This window comes from Zalophus californianus, chromosome 12 (genome assembly GCF_009762305.2).
Source record: "Zalophus californianus isolate mZalCal1 chromosome 12, mZalCal1.pri.v2, whole genome shotgun sequence".
NCBI lineage: Eukaryota > Metazoa > Chordata > Mammalia > Carnivora > Otariidae > Zalophus > Zalophus californianus.
The window spans coordinates 88,238,728-88,251,139 of record NC_045606.1 but is presented as its reverse complement, the minus strand read 5'-3'; the positions used below and the strand labels follow the sequence as shown (position 1 = coordinate 88,251,139).

The 12,412-nt window shown below is 40.7% G+C and overlaps 1 protein-coding gene and 1 pseudogene across 8 annotated transcripts in view; both read right to left on the bottom strand.

Annotated features, from left to right (window-relative positions):
- Positions 1–12,412, bottom strand: part of CALD1 (caldesmon 1) — a 205,677-nt gene that overhangs the window by 41,055 nt on the left and 152,210 nt on the right. The gene's annotated exons all lie outside the window — the stretch shown is intronic.
- On the bottom strand, positions 4,531–4,629 carry LOC113912054 (annotated as a pseudogene).

Genomic DNA, 12,412 nt, shown 5'->3' with positions numbered 1-12,412 from the left:
ACAGCATGACATGAATCAAATGTTCCTTTCTAATTCAATCACATTGTAGTTTGCAGTCAAAAGCCCTTCCCAGTGGTTTGGCTTTAGTCTTCAGATTCTTGGCCTAATATTCCTTTGGCTTATTTCTCAGCAGACAGCTTTAACCACAGCAGGGAGAATGAGTCCTTAATGACTGCTTCCCAAGCTAATCAAACAGAAAGGCTTAATTCGTTCTTCTACATCTCTGGATCAGCCGTAAGGTCTTGGCTACTACTTGGGGGTCTTTCTTTTCCAAAACAAGCAAGAGACCTAAAAGCTCCATCTGGGACATCCTATGCTAAAAACAACTCCCCCGCGTTCCCCTAAATGGAATCTCACGTGAAACCCTCAATTGCCCACTATACTTGAACGATCTGAGAAGTCACTGCCTTCAACCTCCCACCTACCCAACTAGATCTGCCATCTATCTAGGCCAGGTCACACTCAACCTTCCTTCATCTTGGATTTCTCCTCGGATGGGTGGCCTGACAACCAGACCACTCCTCTCCTCTGTCTCTTCCAACTCTTCTTGTTTGGTATTCTTCATTGGTATAGCTCCTTGCCTAGGGTACACAGTTATTAGAGCTAGATTTTTAAGGACCTTTTATTACTACTAATAAAGAAACATATTAAAGTTGTTTCCCAAGTTCAAAACAAACAAGGAGCCAAAATACTTTCCTGGTATTTTGAATCACAACATGCCCAGTTCCTGGCTCATTCACATACCACTTGACTTTAGAAGTGAAATTCTGTCCCTGCTAAATGACTTGGTATGTGTGGAAATTCTTCGACTCTGAGACTCCCTCCATGAGCCCCGCGAGTTGCTCAGCTTTTCGGCCTCATCCACAGCAGCTTACCCTTCACGCGACTCCCACAAGCTTATTACTTTTCTTTCAAAATGAAAAACAACTCAATCATTTAATTTTTTTCTGATTCTAAAAGTAACATACATTTCTTATTTGCTTAAACCAGACATTACCAGATGTGTAAAAGAGAAAGTGAAAATCAGCTCCCTAATCATACCACTCAGATATGGACATGACTAACATCTGATATATTTTACCAGACATCTTGTTATGCATGCACAGATACTTTTGTTTTTAACCAAGTGGGACTGTGTTATACATATCATTTCCTAAACACTTTCTTTATTTATGACTATTTTTAACACATTAGCAAAATCTAATTTTCAACAGCAACACAGTATTCTCTGTATAGATCTACATAGTAATTATATGGATGTACTATAATGTAACCTATTTTCTGTAGATGGACAATTAAGATTTTTTCAACTTTATGTTCTTATAAATGAAGCTGCAAAGGGCATCGTTATAGATATACTTTTATCACGTGTTCAACTATTTATCTAGGAAAAATTCTCAGAAGTCAGCATTTCTGGGTTTAAGAGTATCCTCACCTAAAAGGCTTCTGACACACATTGGCAAATGGCCCTTCAGAAAGGTATACAGCACCGGCAATGTAAATGAGTGCTAATTTCACCACAAGCAGAATTTGTCCAAAGAAAAGGTGAGTGCACAGCATCCTTAATATATCAAATGTTAGCACAACCTCTGCTTTAAACTCAGGTAAAAACAAAATGTTAACATTTCTAATTCTCTGCACACCAGATTTAAACATTTGAAATGCGGCTGACTAGTAGAAATCATACCTAACCGCCCACCAGATTGTAATAAAAGTGTACCAGTCCCTTTGTTCCTTCCGTGAACCTTCAGCAAATGCCAGCAGTAAGCAGCCCAGGGGGATTCTGCTACTGCTCCCAGGACACTCGGGGCAGAGCAGGACTCCAAGTCCCTCGGAATCATCTGAGAATGATTAAACTATGTTTATTAGAGATTTAACCACTTTACTGCAATCTATTCTTCTAAGAAACTGGTAACTCACAAATGATAGGTAGGGCACCTCCATTAAATAACATTTTTGATTGGCCAGAATCCACGATTTTCCCACCCATGCTGGGTGTAAGCAGGTTTACTACGGAGTATTATGCTTTGTTTCTGCTAACTGCCTTCGCTCATCTCTTGGAGAACACCTGGCGAAAGATATGATCAATCTTACTGCGGGAAGCCCAGTGCTGCTGGTAGCAAAATGGCTCATCAAATATTTGGAAGGAAGCGCACGCGTGCATGCGTGTGTGTGAATAAGTTTAAAAAATCTCAAAAGTCCATAAAAATTACATGATGTTATTTGATTGTGTCAGTGGTACAAAAAAGGAGAGAGGACTGGTTTTTCTTTCATTCCCAGAACGAGCAGCTTAAAGGCTCTGGTGTTATAAGAGAAAACAGAACTATGCAATGGGAAAACTTTCTTGGAATGCTGTGGCTTTTACACTGAAGACGTTTTAAGTTTTTACCACTAGAGTCTACACCCTCAGTATATTCAAGTAACAAGATAATCATGTTACGTGCTGTGCCGTTTAGACAGAGAGTTCAAATAAATAAAGTACTGCAGACATGGCAAATAAGGAAGTCACTGAGGAATCAGTGTCTACATTTGGACGGGCCGGGGTCTGAAAATATGCTAGATGAGAGAAAGGCAGAGTGGCAAAGCTCCCGTAGTAAGACACTGAAGCAAGGCACTAGTCATCTTGCCCCAGTATTCCCAACACCCCATTTTCCCCATCAAATATTTCTCAAGACTTGCACAACACTGGCAAAATTCTTATAATAATTTCACCTATAGTATAGGCTGTTTTCGTTTTGTTTTTACCGTGTTCCCCATAGCCTGAAGAATATTGCCCTATTACCTTTCATTTTGTTTTTTCCCATTTTGCTGCTTTCTGATTTGAGACTACAGTAGATCCCTAAAGTTTTCAAGCAAAAATGCTGGCAATGTATTTTATTAACCAAACAAGATCTCTTACCAGGGAATCAGGTTTAAAAATAGAATAAGGAAAAGCAATAACCATTTTTTATGGAGGGGGAGGAAGTTGATTTTATTGCATGTTTAGGAGCATTAAAGACCTAGAGAAAATAAAAAAGAAGTATGGTTGAGTCTATAATGAGTGTAAATTTACTTATTTTATGTTGATAATCACAGTACTACTCTGAAAAATTACCTGGACAACCAAATAATTAGTCAAGTTTGGATTTGCAATCTTGCTATTCTATCTTTTTTTTTTTACATACATGGTATATATGATACAATTATTTTGCAACTTAAAACAATTTAATAATTATTTGATGATTTTCTAAATAAGTTCACCAAGACATAATTTATCATCTACTGCACAGGATCCCTCGCTTTATTTAACCATTTTCCTATCGACAGACATTTGGGCTTTTCCTAGTTTTTCTCTGTTGCATACAGTGCTGCAATGCCTTCTTGTGCACCCCTTTTATAGGACAGATACTGGGAAGTGGAATAGTATATGTGCATTTAAATTTGAAAGATTCTGTCACATCACCCTTCACAGTAGTCATTCCAGGTGGTTTGAAGTGAGAATTCCCCATGCTCTGTCACTTCAAATAACCAAGTCAGATCAACATACATTAAGACAGCCCACTGCTAACTGACAGGACCAGAGAAATTATTTAGTCTTCTATATCTTGTATAGCAGTGGTTTCTACTATTTTAAGAAGGTGGATCCTTTTAAAACATCAAGAGGGGCGCCTGGGTGGCTCAGTCGGTTAAGCGTCTGACTCTTGGTTTAGGCTCAGGTCATGATCTCAGGGTCGTGAGGTCGAGCCCCATGTCAGGCTCTGTGCTCAGTGTGGAGTCTGCTTGAGATTCTGTCTCCCTCTGCCCATGCCACCTGTGCTTTCTCTCTCTATTAAATAGATCTTTTAAAAAGTTAAAAAAATAAAATATCAAGAAACATTAGGATATCATGACAACTACTTATATTTTTGTTATTTACTAATAAAGTGTTTCATAAAGTGTCTATAAATTCAACAATACATAAAAGGGAATCTGTCTTATAAACCACTGCATTTATATATATTTGAAGAATAGTCTTTAATAACTGAAACAGTTATTTATCAGGCTCCAGAAAGTACTTGGTGTAGATATGAATCTGGGAATCTCTTCCAGTATCTTCACCATTAGAGAACCACGGTGTAAAGCAACAGATGACAAGAGCACCACTGAACAGACTTTGAATTGTCACCTTCAAAGTCTTTTGTTTTTCAACATTCCTCGCGCTTGGTAAGCACGCCCACACACAGACACACACGCAAACCCACAGGTTAAGTGAGGAAAGCCACAGAGGCACTAAAATGAGGCTTATTTATTAAAGACTTTTTATTTTATCTATTTTTATTTTAATTAATTTATTTTTTTGAAGATTTTATTTATTTATCTGACAGACAGAGAGAGAGACAGCAAGAGAGGAAATACAAGCGGGGGGGTGGGAGAGGGAGAAGCAGGCCCCCCGCGGAGCAGGGAGCCCGATGCAGGGCTCGATCCCAGGACCCTGGGACCATGACCTGAGCCGAAGGCAGACGCTTAACGACTGAGCCAGCCAGGCGCCCCTATTAAAGACTTTTTAAAAAAAAAAATATGGAATGCTTCACGAATTTGCATGTCATCCTTGAGCAGGGGCCATCCTTATCTTCTCTGTATAGCTGCAATCTTACTTAGTGTAGGTGCTACTGAAGACAGCACTGTTTATTAAAGATTTAAAGAGGTCCCCATGCAGATCGGTTTCCAAGTCTCTCTGCTTTCCTTAACTGCCTGTGCCACATTCCTATGTTTTAAAGAGAATACTGCCCCTAAAATTCTAACAGATTCTCCACCCAAAAGAAACAATCTTACCAGTAGTTCACCAGTTACAAATTCACAATAACTTGTAGGCGGGTAGATAGTTGGCTAAACTCTCAGATTGGCTCTCCACTCCCTGCATCCCACACTATTTCCACTTTCATATCAGGAGTTGTCCAAGAGAAGGTGGTGCTGGTTGGGGGGGGGAGATTGCAGGTTGTAACTGAGACACTCAACCACAAACATGGTCCTGCCCCAGGTTTCTGCAGCTCTCCCCTCCTCACAGAGGCTAGATTCAGGAGAAGGCCTCAATAATGACTTCTTCATTTTTTTTTTTTTTTAAAGAACAACAACTTCTTAGTCAATTACTTTTCTCTGATTTCCCTTACTCTTGGTTCTATATCATTGTCTTAACCTGGGTCTTAATATGGGATCCAACTTAAGAGTTAAAATCTCATGTGGGTTAAAGATGTACTCATCAACTATTATGGGGCAAAATAACTCATACATACTTTCATTATTCTTTTCCACGTACCAAAAACCCTGGTGATTTTCTTTCATAATATGAAATGCAAGCAGAATCGCTAAACATATCCTATCAGCTCTGTGAATTGCTCAAAGCTCTTAGCAAACTCTCAGGCAATACTGTGATCAGGAGGGAAAATCCAAGCTACTGAAATGAGTCATATTTGCCCTGGGAGATTTACTGTATGTTTGAAAGCTAAAAGAAGTTTATAGCAACATTCCAGGCTCTTAAATATGATTTTGTTTATATGTGGTGTCTGCAAAATGTTGTGGTTTTGTTTAATGCACAAAAAGTCCAATTCTGAATGTTTTCCCCTTGAATTCCTTAACGAAAGGAATTAAAAATTACAATGGAGAAAAAAGAAAACCAAGAAAATAAAAAAAAAATTTCAAGGCAGAATATGTTTAGAAACGGGTTAATAGTTAATAGTCAATTGGTGGTCTGTTAGTAATTAAGTAGGATAGAATGAAAGAAAATTTCCTTTGATTTAGAATATATATATTTAAAAATATTGTTTTTATTATATATATTTGTATGTTATTTATTTTATACATCTATATAGTTATATTATATATATTTTTTTTTTGGTAGGGAAAGAAGGTAAAAATAAACTGTCATTGTAAAATTGAAATTTACCCAGGAAGAGAGGTATGTTCTCTTTCATCTATTCCCCTTTCCCTCACCCCATCGCCACCCCCCCCCACCCCCCCGCTTCTGAGAATTATTACAGTTTATAAGTTTTGGATCCCAACAGTAAGACACTGTGTGCTGGCATCCTTCAGAGCTCTTATACATGTCATCGCTGCCAGTTATCACCCTCCGCCTTCCACATGCCTTATACAATAGTGACATTCCATAATCACATGAGTTTTGTAACCGCAGACTACGGTGGGGAAACATGTGCGGCACAGCAGAGTAGAAAACAGCATCAGACAGTAGAAGACACACACCTCTCCACTCTGCCTCTCTCTACGCTACTGCGGCTAGCTTGGCTCCTAGCATCATGAGGACCGCAATGTCCTGTCGAATGGCTAGATCAGGTCTGACTGCGCGTGCGTGGTCAGAAGAGCCCTGGAGGCGCTGGAGTTCTGACTCGGGGACTCCGGCTTGTACCGTAACTAAGGCTGACGGGCACACCCGTTCTCAGAATGGTCCTGCCCTAGGGGTCGGCTGACGCCCAAGTTCAGAGACTCATTTCTGAATCGATGCAGGTAGCCACAGGAAATGTTTTAAAATATGGATTCTAACTGGGATCAATATTTTAAATTAAAAAGATGTTTAGCATAACATATTGTACCTGTAAATGAACGCATACTATGTATAATACATGACCGCTTTAAAAGATAATGAAACAGCCAGCTAAAAGCACCAGCACCTTGGAGGACTCGTTTGCGCCCTCTTCAGGTCAGTCCAGATCTGTGTTTAAATGCCTCCGAATAACCTCTAACCCAAATTTTGGGTTATTTTAATTATTCTACTTTTCTTTGTAGTTTTATTTCCAAGGTATACAATGCCTCAACAATTTATTTTTTAGTTTTGCCTTCTTAAAACTTTATGTAATCATACTGTATGCATTCTATGGTTAGTTTCTTTCATAAAACTATATTTCCGAGATTCATCTATGCTTATATGAACAGCTGTAGTTTAGAAGGATGGATGCACAGGGTTTTCCAAACATTTCTTGAGACTGGGATTAATATCTAACTATTCAATTAGTACCATTTTCTTTTCTTTTTTTTTTTAAGATTTTATTTATTTGACACAGAGAGACTCAGCGAGAGAGGTAACACAAGCAGGGGGAGTGGGAAAGGGAGAAGCAGGCTTCCCACTGAGCAGGGAGCCCGATGCGGGGCTTGATCCCAGGATCCTAAGATCATGGCCTAAGCCAAAGGCAGCCACTTAACAACTGAGGCTACCCAGGTGCCCCAGATACCATTTTCTTTTGAAAGTCCATAGATGGTTAGTGATATTCGGTAGAACTAAATGAACAGAATCTGGATTACTTTCTTACTGAATTACTATTCTTTTTAGACGATCTTATTTATTTATTTGAGAGAGAGATAGAGAGTGGGGGGGGGTAGGGGCAGAGGGAGGGAATGCCAAGCTGAGTGGGGAGCCCAACTCGGGGCTTGATCTCAGGACCCCAAGATCATGACCTGAGCCGAAATTAACAGTTGATGCTTAACAGACCAAGCCACCTAGGCATCTCCACTGAATTGCTACTTTTTATCACAGTTATTTTTGAAAGGAACAAAGCATCTGTCAAACCTATTTAGTACAGATTTTGGAGGAATAATTCCGTGACAGTTTCCTGAGATTAAACTAAAATCTCTTTATTTTGTCACAGACCGGACTGCCTTTGCATCCCTCCCGCTATCCCGCCCTGTTAAAACAATAAACATGGTCAGATCCAAACAGGTCACTGTTTCATTTATAAAGGTTTAGAAAGCGTAGGTATGGAAAGAGTAGGTTGATGATGGAGAAGATCCACTTTGCTCCTCACTTGGTTATTCATGTTAAACTTTGGTCAAAATGAATGAAAATGAGTAAGAAATGTTTAAGGCGTCAATAAAAGAATTAAAATAAACTTTTCTCTCTTTCAACTCTTATTATTCAACTGGTATAAAACATGGCTAATAGAGATAAACCCAATTACTGTGTTTTCATAAATACTACCTTTTCTTCATCCCCAACCTAGGATTCTTTGTCTACCAAGAAATATTAAATAATAAGAATCTTAAATAAATACAGTCATTATGAACTTAGGCTTTTTAAAATGTTGTCAATCAAAAGTAAAATCTGACTTGGGGCTGTTCCCTGACTGCTGTATGTATTAAAAGGACAATCTTGCTTTAATGCGCACAGTAGATGTGGACAATAAACCTTGGGCTTAATTTTTTTCAAGTAAAACATGCTAAAGCAATTCACACCCAGGTGACTGTGACTGGCAACACTATATTTTACCAGTTCTTTAATTAATTAAGTAAGTAAGTTAGTTATTTGACAGAGAACGACACAGCGAGAGAGGGAACACAAGCAGGGGGAGGGGGAGAGGGAGAAGGAGAAGCAGGCTTCCCGCGGAGCAGGGAGCCCGATGTGGGACTGGATCCCAGGAGCCCGGGATCATGACCCGAGCCGAAGGCAGATGCTCAATGACTGAGCCACCCAGGCACCCCGAGTTCTTTCTTTTGCATTAGGTCTGCACCCAGATATACAACTGGCTCAACAGTTGCCCCAGAGCAGGGTGCAGGGAGGACCCCCATGTTCCCACTGGCCAATTTGGAGCGACGGTGTCTGATGGCAGATACATATACAAGCAGATTCTTTTCATAGCCAAAGACTCCTAGGAACAGAAATTTCCCTTTCCATCTTTGAATGTGAAAATACAAACTCATGTTAGATGAAATCTTACGCTTAGTGTGATCTAGAAATTCAGGTCTTAGCCCCAAATTCAAAATATTTGTGCGGTGTGGTACAAAGGCTCATTATTTCACGTGGTGTTAGCTTCCAATGATGGTACTGCTGTCTCATTGGTAAACATTTGACAAAAGGAATAAGGCGACTGCAAGAACGAAAACAAGATGCCCTTAAATGGAGATTACGAACCTGTGACTAATTAAAGGGAATCCCTGAAAGGGGAAAGTGGTATTGCAGACATGCGGACGGAAACGGTCCGTGGCAAGCGGGTCCTGCTAACTGATGTCACGTGTCCTGTGTCGGCTGAGAGGACTCTTTGCATCCTCTCCAGACAGGCAGGGCTTACTGCGGGAAAGTTTATGAGTAATGGATTTTCATAACAGGCCTTTTATGATCCTCTCCTCCCCCAAAAGCACCCTCTGGAGTTTTCCTGCTTCCACTCTCATTTTTCTTAAGTGGAAAAAGATTTACTCTTCATTTCCTCTTTCCTGGTACTCTCTGTTGGCTCCACTTTTTTCCGTTGGGTGGATAGCCTCCCATCTTCCCTCCACCCCCCTTCCATCCTTCCTCTCTTCCTCAGAAACAGAAAGCTCCACTATACTGACAGATCTGACACGGAAGCATTGTTTCCAGCACCTCCGCTGAAATACGTGAGTGTCACTCTGACAAGAAAGCATATTTTGGGGTGGTTACTACCTTCCTGACCCCAGAGGTATTGCACAAACTTACCTAGCATCCAGCTGGCGCATAGCTCCCCTCCAAGCGCTAGAACTGCAAAGTTTTGTTTACAAGTGGTAGCAAATAGAAAGACAAATCTTGAGTGGAGACAGGAAATGGAAAATGATGGGCCAAATCCTGGATGTTTGGCCCTTTGGAAAGAACATTTATTCTTGCAGAGGACTTGGGAGCCAACCATTGCTAATGGGTCCAACCTCCCTACTGTTGGGAAAAGAAGTCAAGGAGTTTGCTCTGCACTTGGTGGATCATCTTCCTAAGTCAATAGAAACCTTACCCAACACTGGGCCTGCTCACTGCAGAGGGAAAAAAAGCAAACACCTATTTGTTTTGACTTGGTTAAGAGCCAGCCTGACCAAACCAAACCACACAAAAACCTTCCATGCTTAAAGACTCCCTCTGAGTTAATAGAAGACCCCTATAAAAATGAGAACACTTTAACAGAGCAATATTAAATAATGAAGCACCTCCATGTGTGTATGTGTTAATTGAATTAGAATCACCAACAGCTTAAGAATCAGACAGCCAGGGCTCTGAGAGAGAGGGAAACACGAGCATTAGAGACATTCTGGTACAGTACTTAAATTACTGAGGGTATCTGTCACACAGCAGCAGATTTCTATCCCAACAATAGATTATTAACCAACAAGGTTTATGCTCTCTCTCCTGACTAGATACTAAAGCAATCACTAGTTCCTTAAAACTGTTACCTGGTACACAAGGCACTGCTTTCAGTTGGGAGATAACTACTACAAATTATAAAGTTATAGCATTGGCATTGGCTTATAGGTTTCTAATCTTGTGTACATTCCTCTCCCCAATCAAACCGGTGATCCATGTGGGACCTAAACTTTGAGGGGAGGACAGTTAAATTTGGGTGCGACATCAGGGTGGGGAGCTGTGGGCAGCAAAAGGGGATGCCTGAGGGGTCTAGATTCTGAGGACGACGTGGTGGGTGCTGGGCCAGATATGAAGGTAGGGTCTTAACTTGTGGTAGTGGGAAAAAGCCCCTCATAACTGCAAACGGACCCTCAGGTGGCCAGAATCAGGACATCCATTCAACAGATATTTATTGAACATCTCCTCTGTTCAAGCCACTGAGAGTGGAAACCAGGATGAATTAAACTCCTGAAAGGAGCTTCTAATCTGGTAGGGAAGCAAAGACGTGTAAGAATGCAAGAGCAGATAAAATGTGGTAAATATCCCAGGAGACTTACTGATACAGTCATCTAGAGTTTAAAGGAAGAAGAAGGCATTGCCGGCTGAGGGATCAGAGAAGGCTTCACGGAGGAAGTGGTATTTGAGCTGGATTTTTTAGGACTGGGGGGCGGTGGGGGAAACGGAAGAGGCCCTATCCACATACACAGCGCTCAAACGGTAAGGTTGCAGAGTCAGGAAATATGGACGTGGAAAAGCAAACAGTTCAGTCTGGCCGGGGCTTGGAGTGCGTGAAGGGCATTAGTGAAGGTCCAGTTGTGCTTGGCAGACGCAGAAAGACAGCTCCTCAGAATTGCAGGAGTAAACCAAACATTTTACAAAGCTTAAGGAGATAGGCTCCTTCCATGGCAGAGGCCCCCGGGCAGCACACAGGGAGGATTTTCTAGTTTCAGTCTCCACTCCGGGTATTTCATTCACTCCGGGGATAAGGGGCCAGCTCCCCACTATCAAGGGCTCCGCACACCTTAGCTACAAGAGGAGCAGTCTCCGACCATCGTTGACAACAGCAACACTGTAAAGGATCCTTCAAGAGCCATAAGCTGGGACTTTCCAGTTTTTAGAACAATATTTCTGTCCTCTCTTATTTTTGCCACCTTCTCCACTGTTTTGTACTCACTTTGCCCACAGAGTTAAATCAGACTTTCATGGCTTCTGCTTGGAAATCAGGTCCTAGTAAAAATCCACAAATGTGGCAAGGCGATGAGATATTAGGACCATGGAATGATTCAACTAGAAGGGATTTGGGAGGTTATTTTCAACCCAAGCTCCACATTTTATACATGGTAACCTAGGGTCTAAGAGGTGAAGTGATTCATACAAGTCATTACAAAATCAGGACCAGATGCAAGTCTATGTAGTTCCCATCACCGTTGTCTTTCTCACCTATGACACGACACTGCAGGGGCTTTCTTAGGGCACTCTGTAGCTCAGCAAATATCTTCCATCATCTAAGCCAGGGACTGGCAAACTATGGCCCAAGGACAAAATCAGCCCACATCCTGTTTTTGTAAATAGTTTTACTGGAATGTAGCCATGCCCATATTGTCTGTGGCTACTTTCAGACTTCAATACCAGAGTTAAGTAATTATGACAGGGGGCATATTTGCCACAAATTTGAAAATATAGACCATCTAGCCCTTCACAAAAAAAGTGTACCGAACCCTGATCTAAGCCAATGGTCTCAAAAAAATTTTATAGTATATTCCTATCAGTTAAAAAATTAAGCATATATGTATATATATAAACATATATATACATATATGCATATTGATTTATTTATAGTGCTATCTAAAATGTTTATAGATCTGTAAAACACAGAGGGATGCCTGGGTGGCTCAGTCAGTTAAGCATCTGCCTTTGGCTCAGGTCACGATCCCAGGGTCCTGGGGTTGAGTCCCACATCAGGGAGCCTGCTTCTCCCTCTTCCTCTGCTCCTCCCCCCTGCTCATGCGCACACTCTCTCTCTCTCACTTTCTCTCAAAAAATAATCTTAAAAAAACACAAACAAATTTTAAAAGGATAGAATGAAACAAAAAACCAATATTTAATGTTTAATTTATTAATGTTCATAAAAGCTTTTTTGAAAACTCTTAGTTTAACAGATTGTGATCAGTAATTTGAAATTCTGTAACAATTTATCTCGACACTTGGTTTTAAATGACAGCCAAAATTTAGTTTTTTAAAGAGCCCTTAAAAGATATGTAGATTCAGGAGCGCCTGGGTGGCTCAGTCGGTTAAGCCTCTGTCTTCGGCTCAGATCATGATTCCCATGGTCCTGGG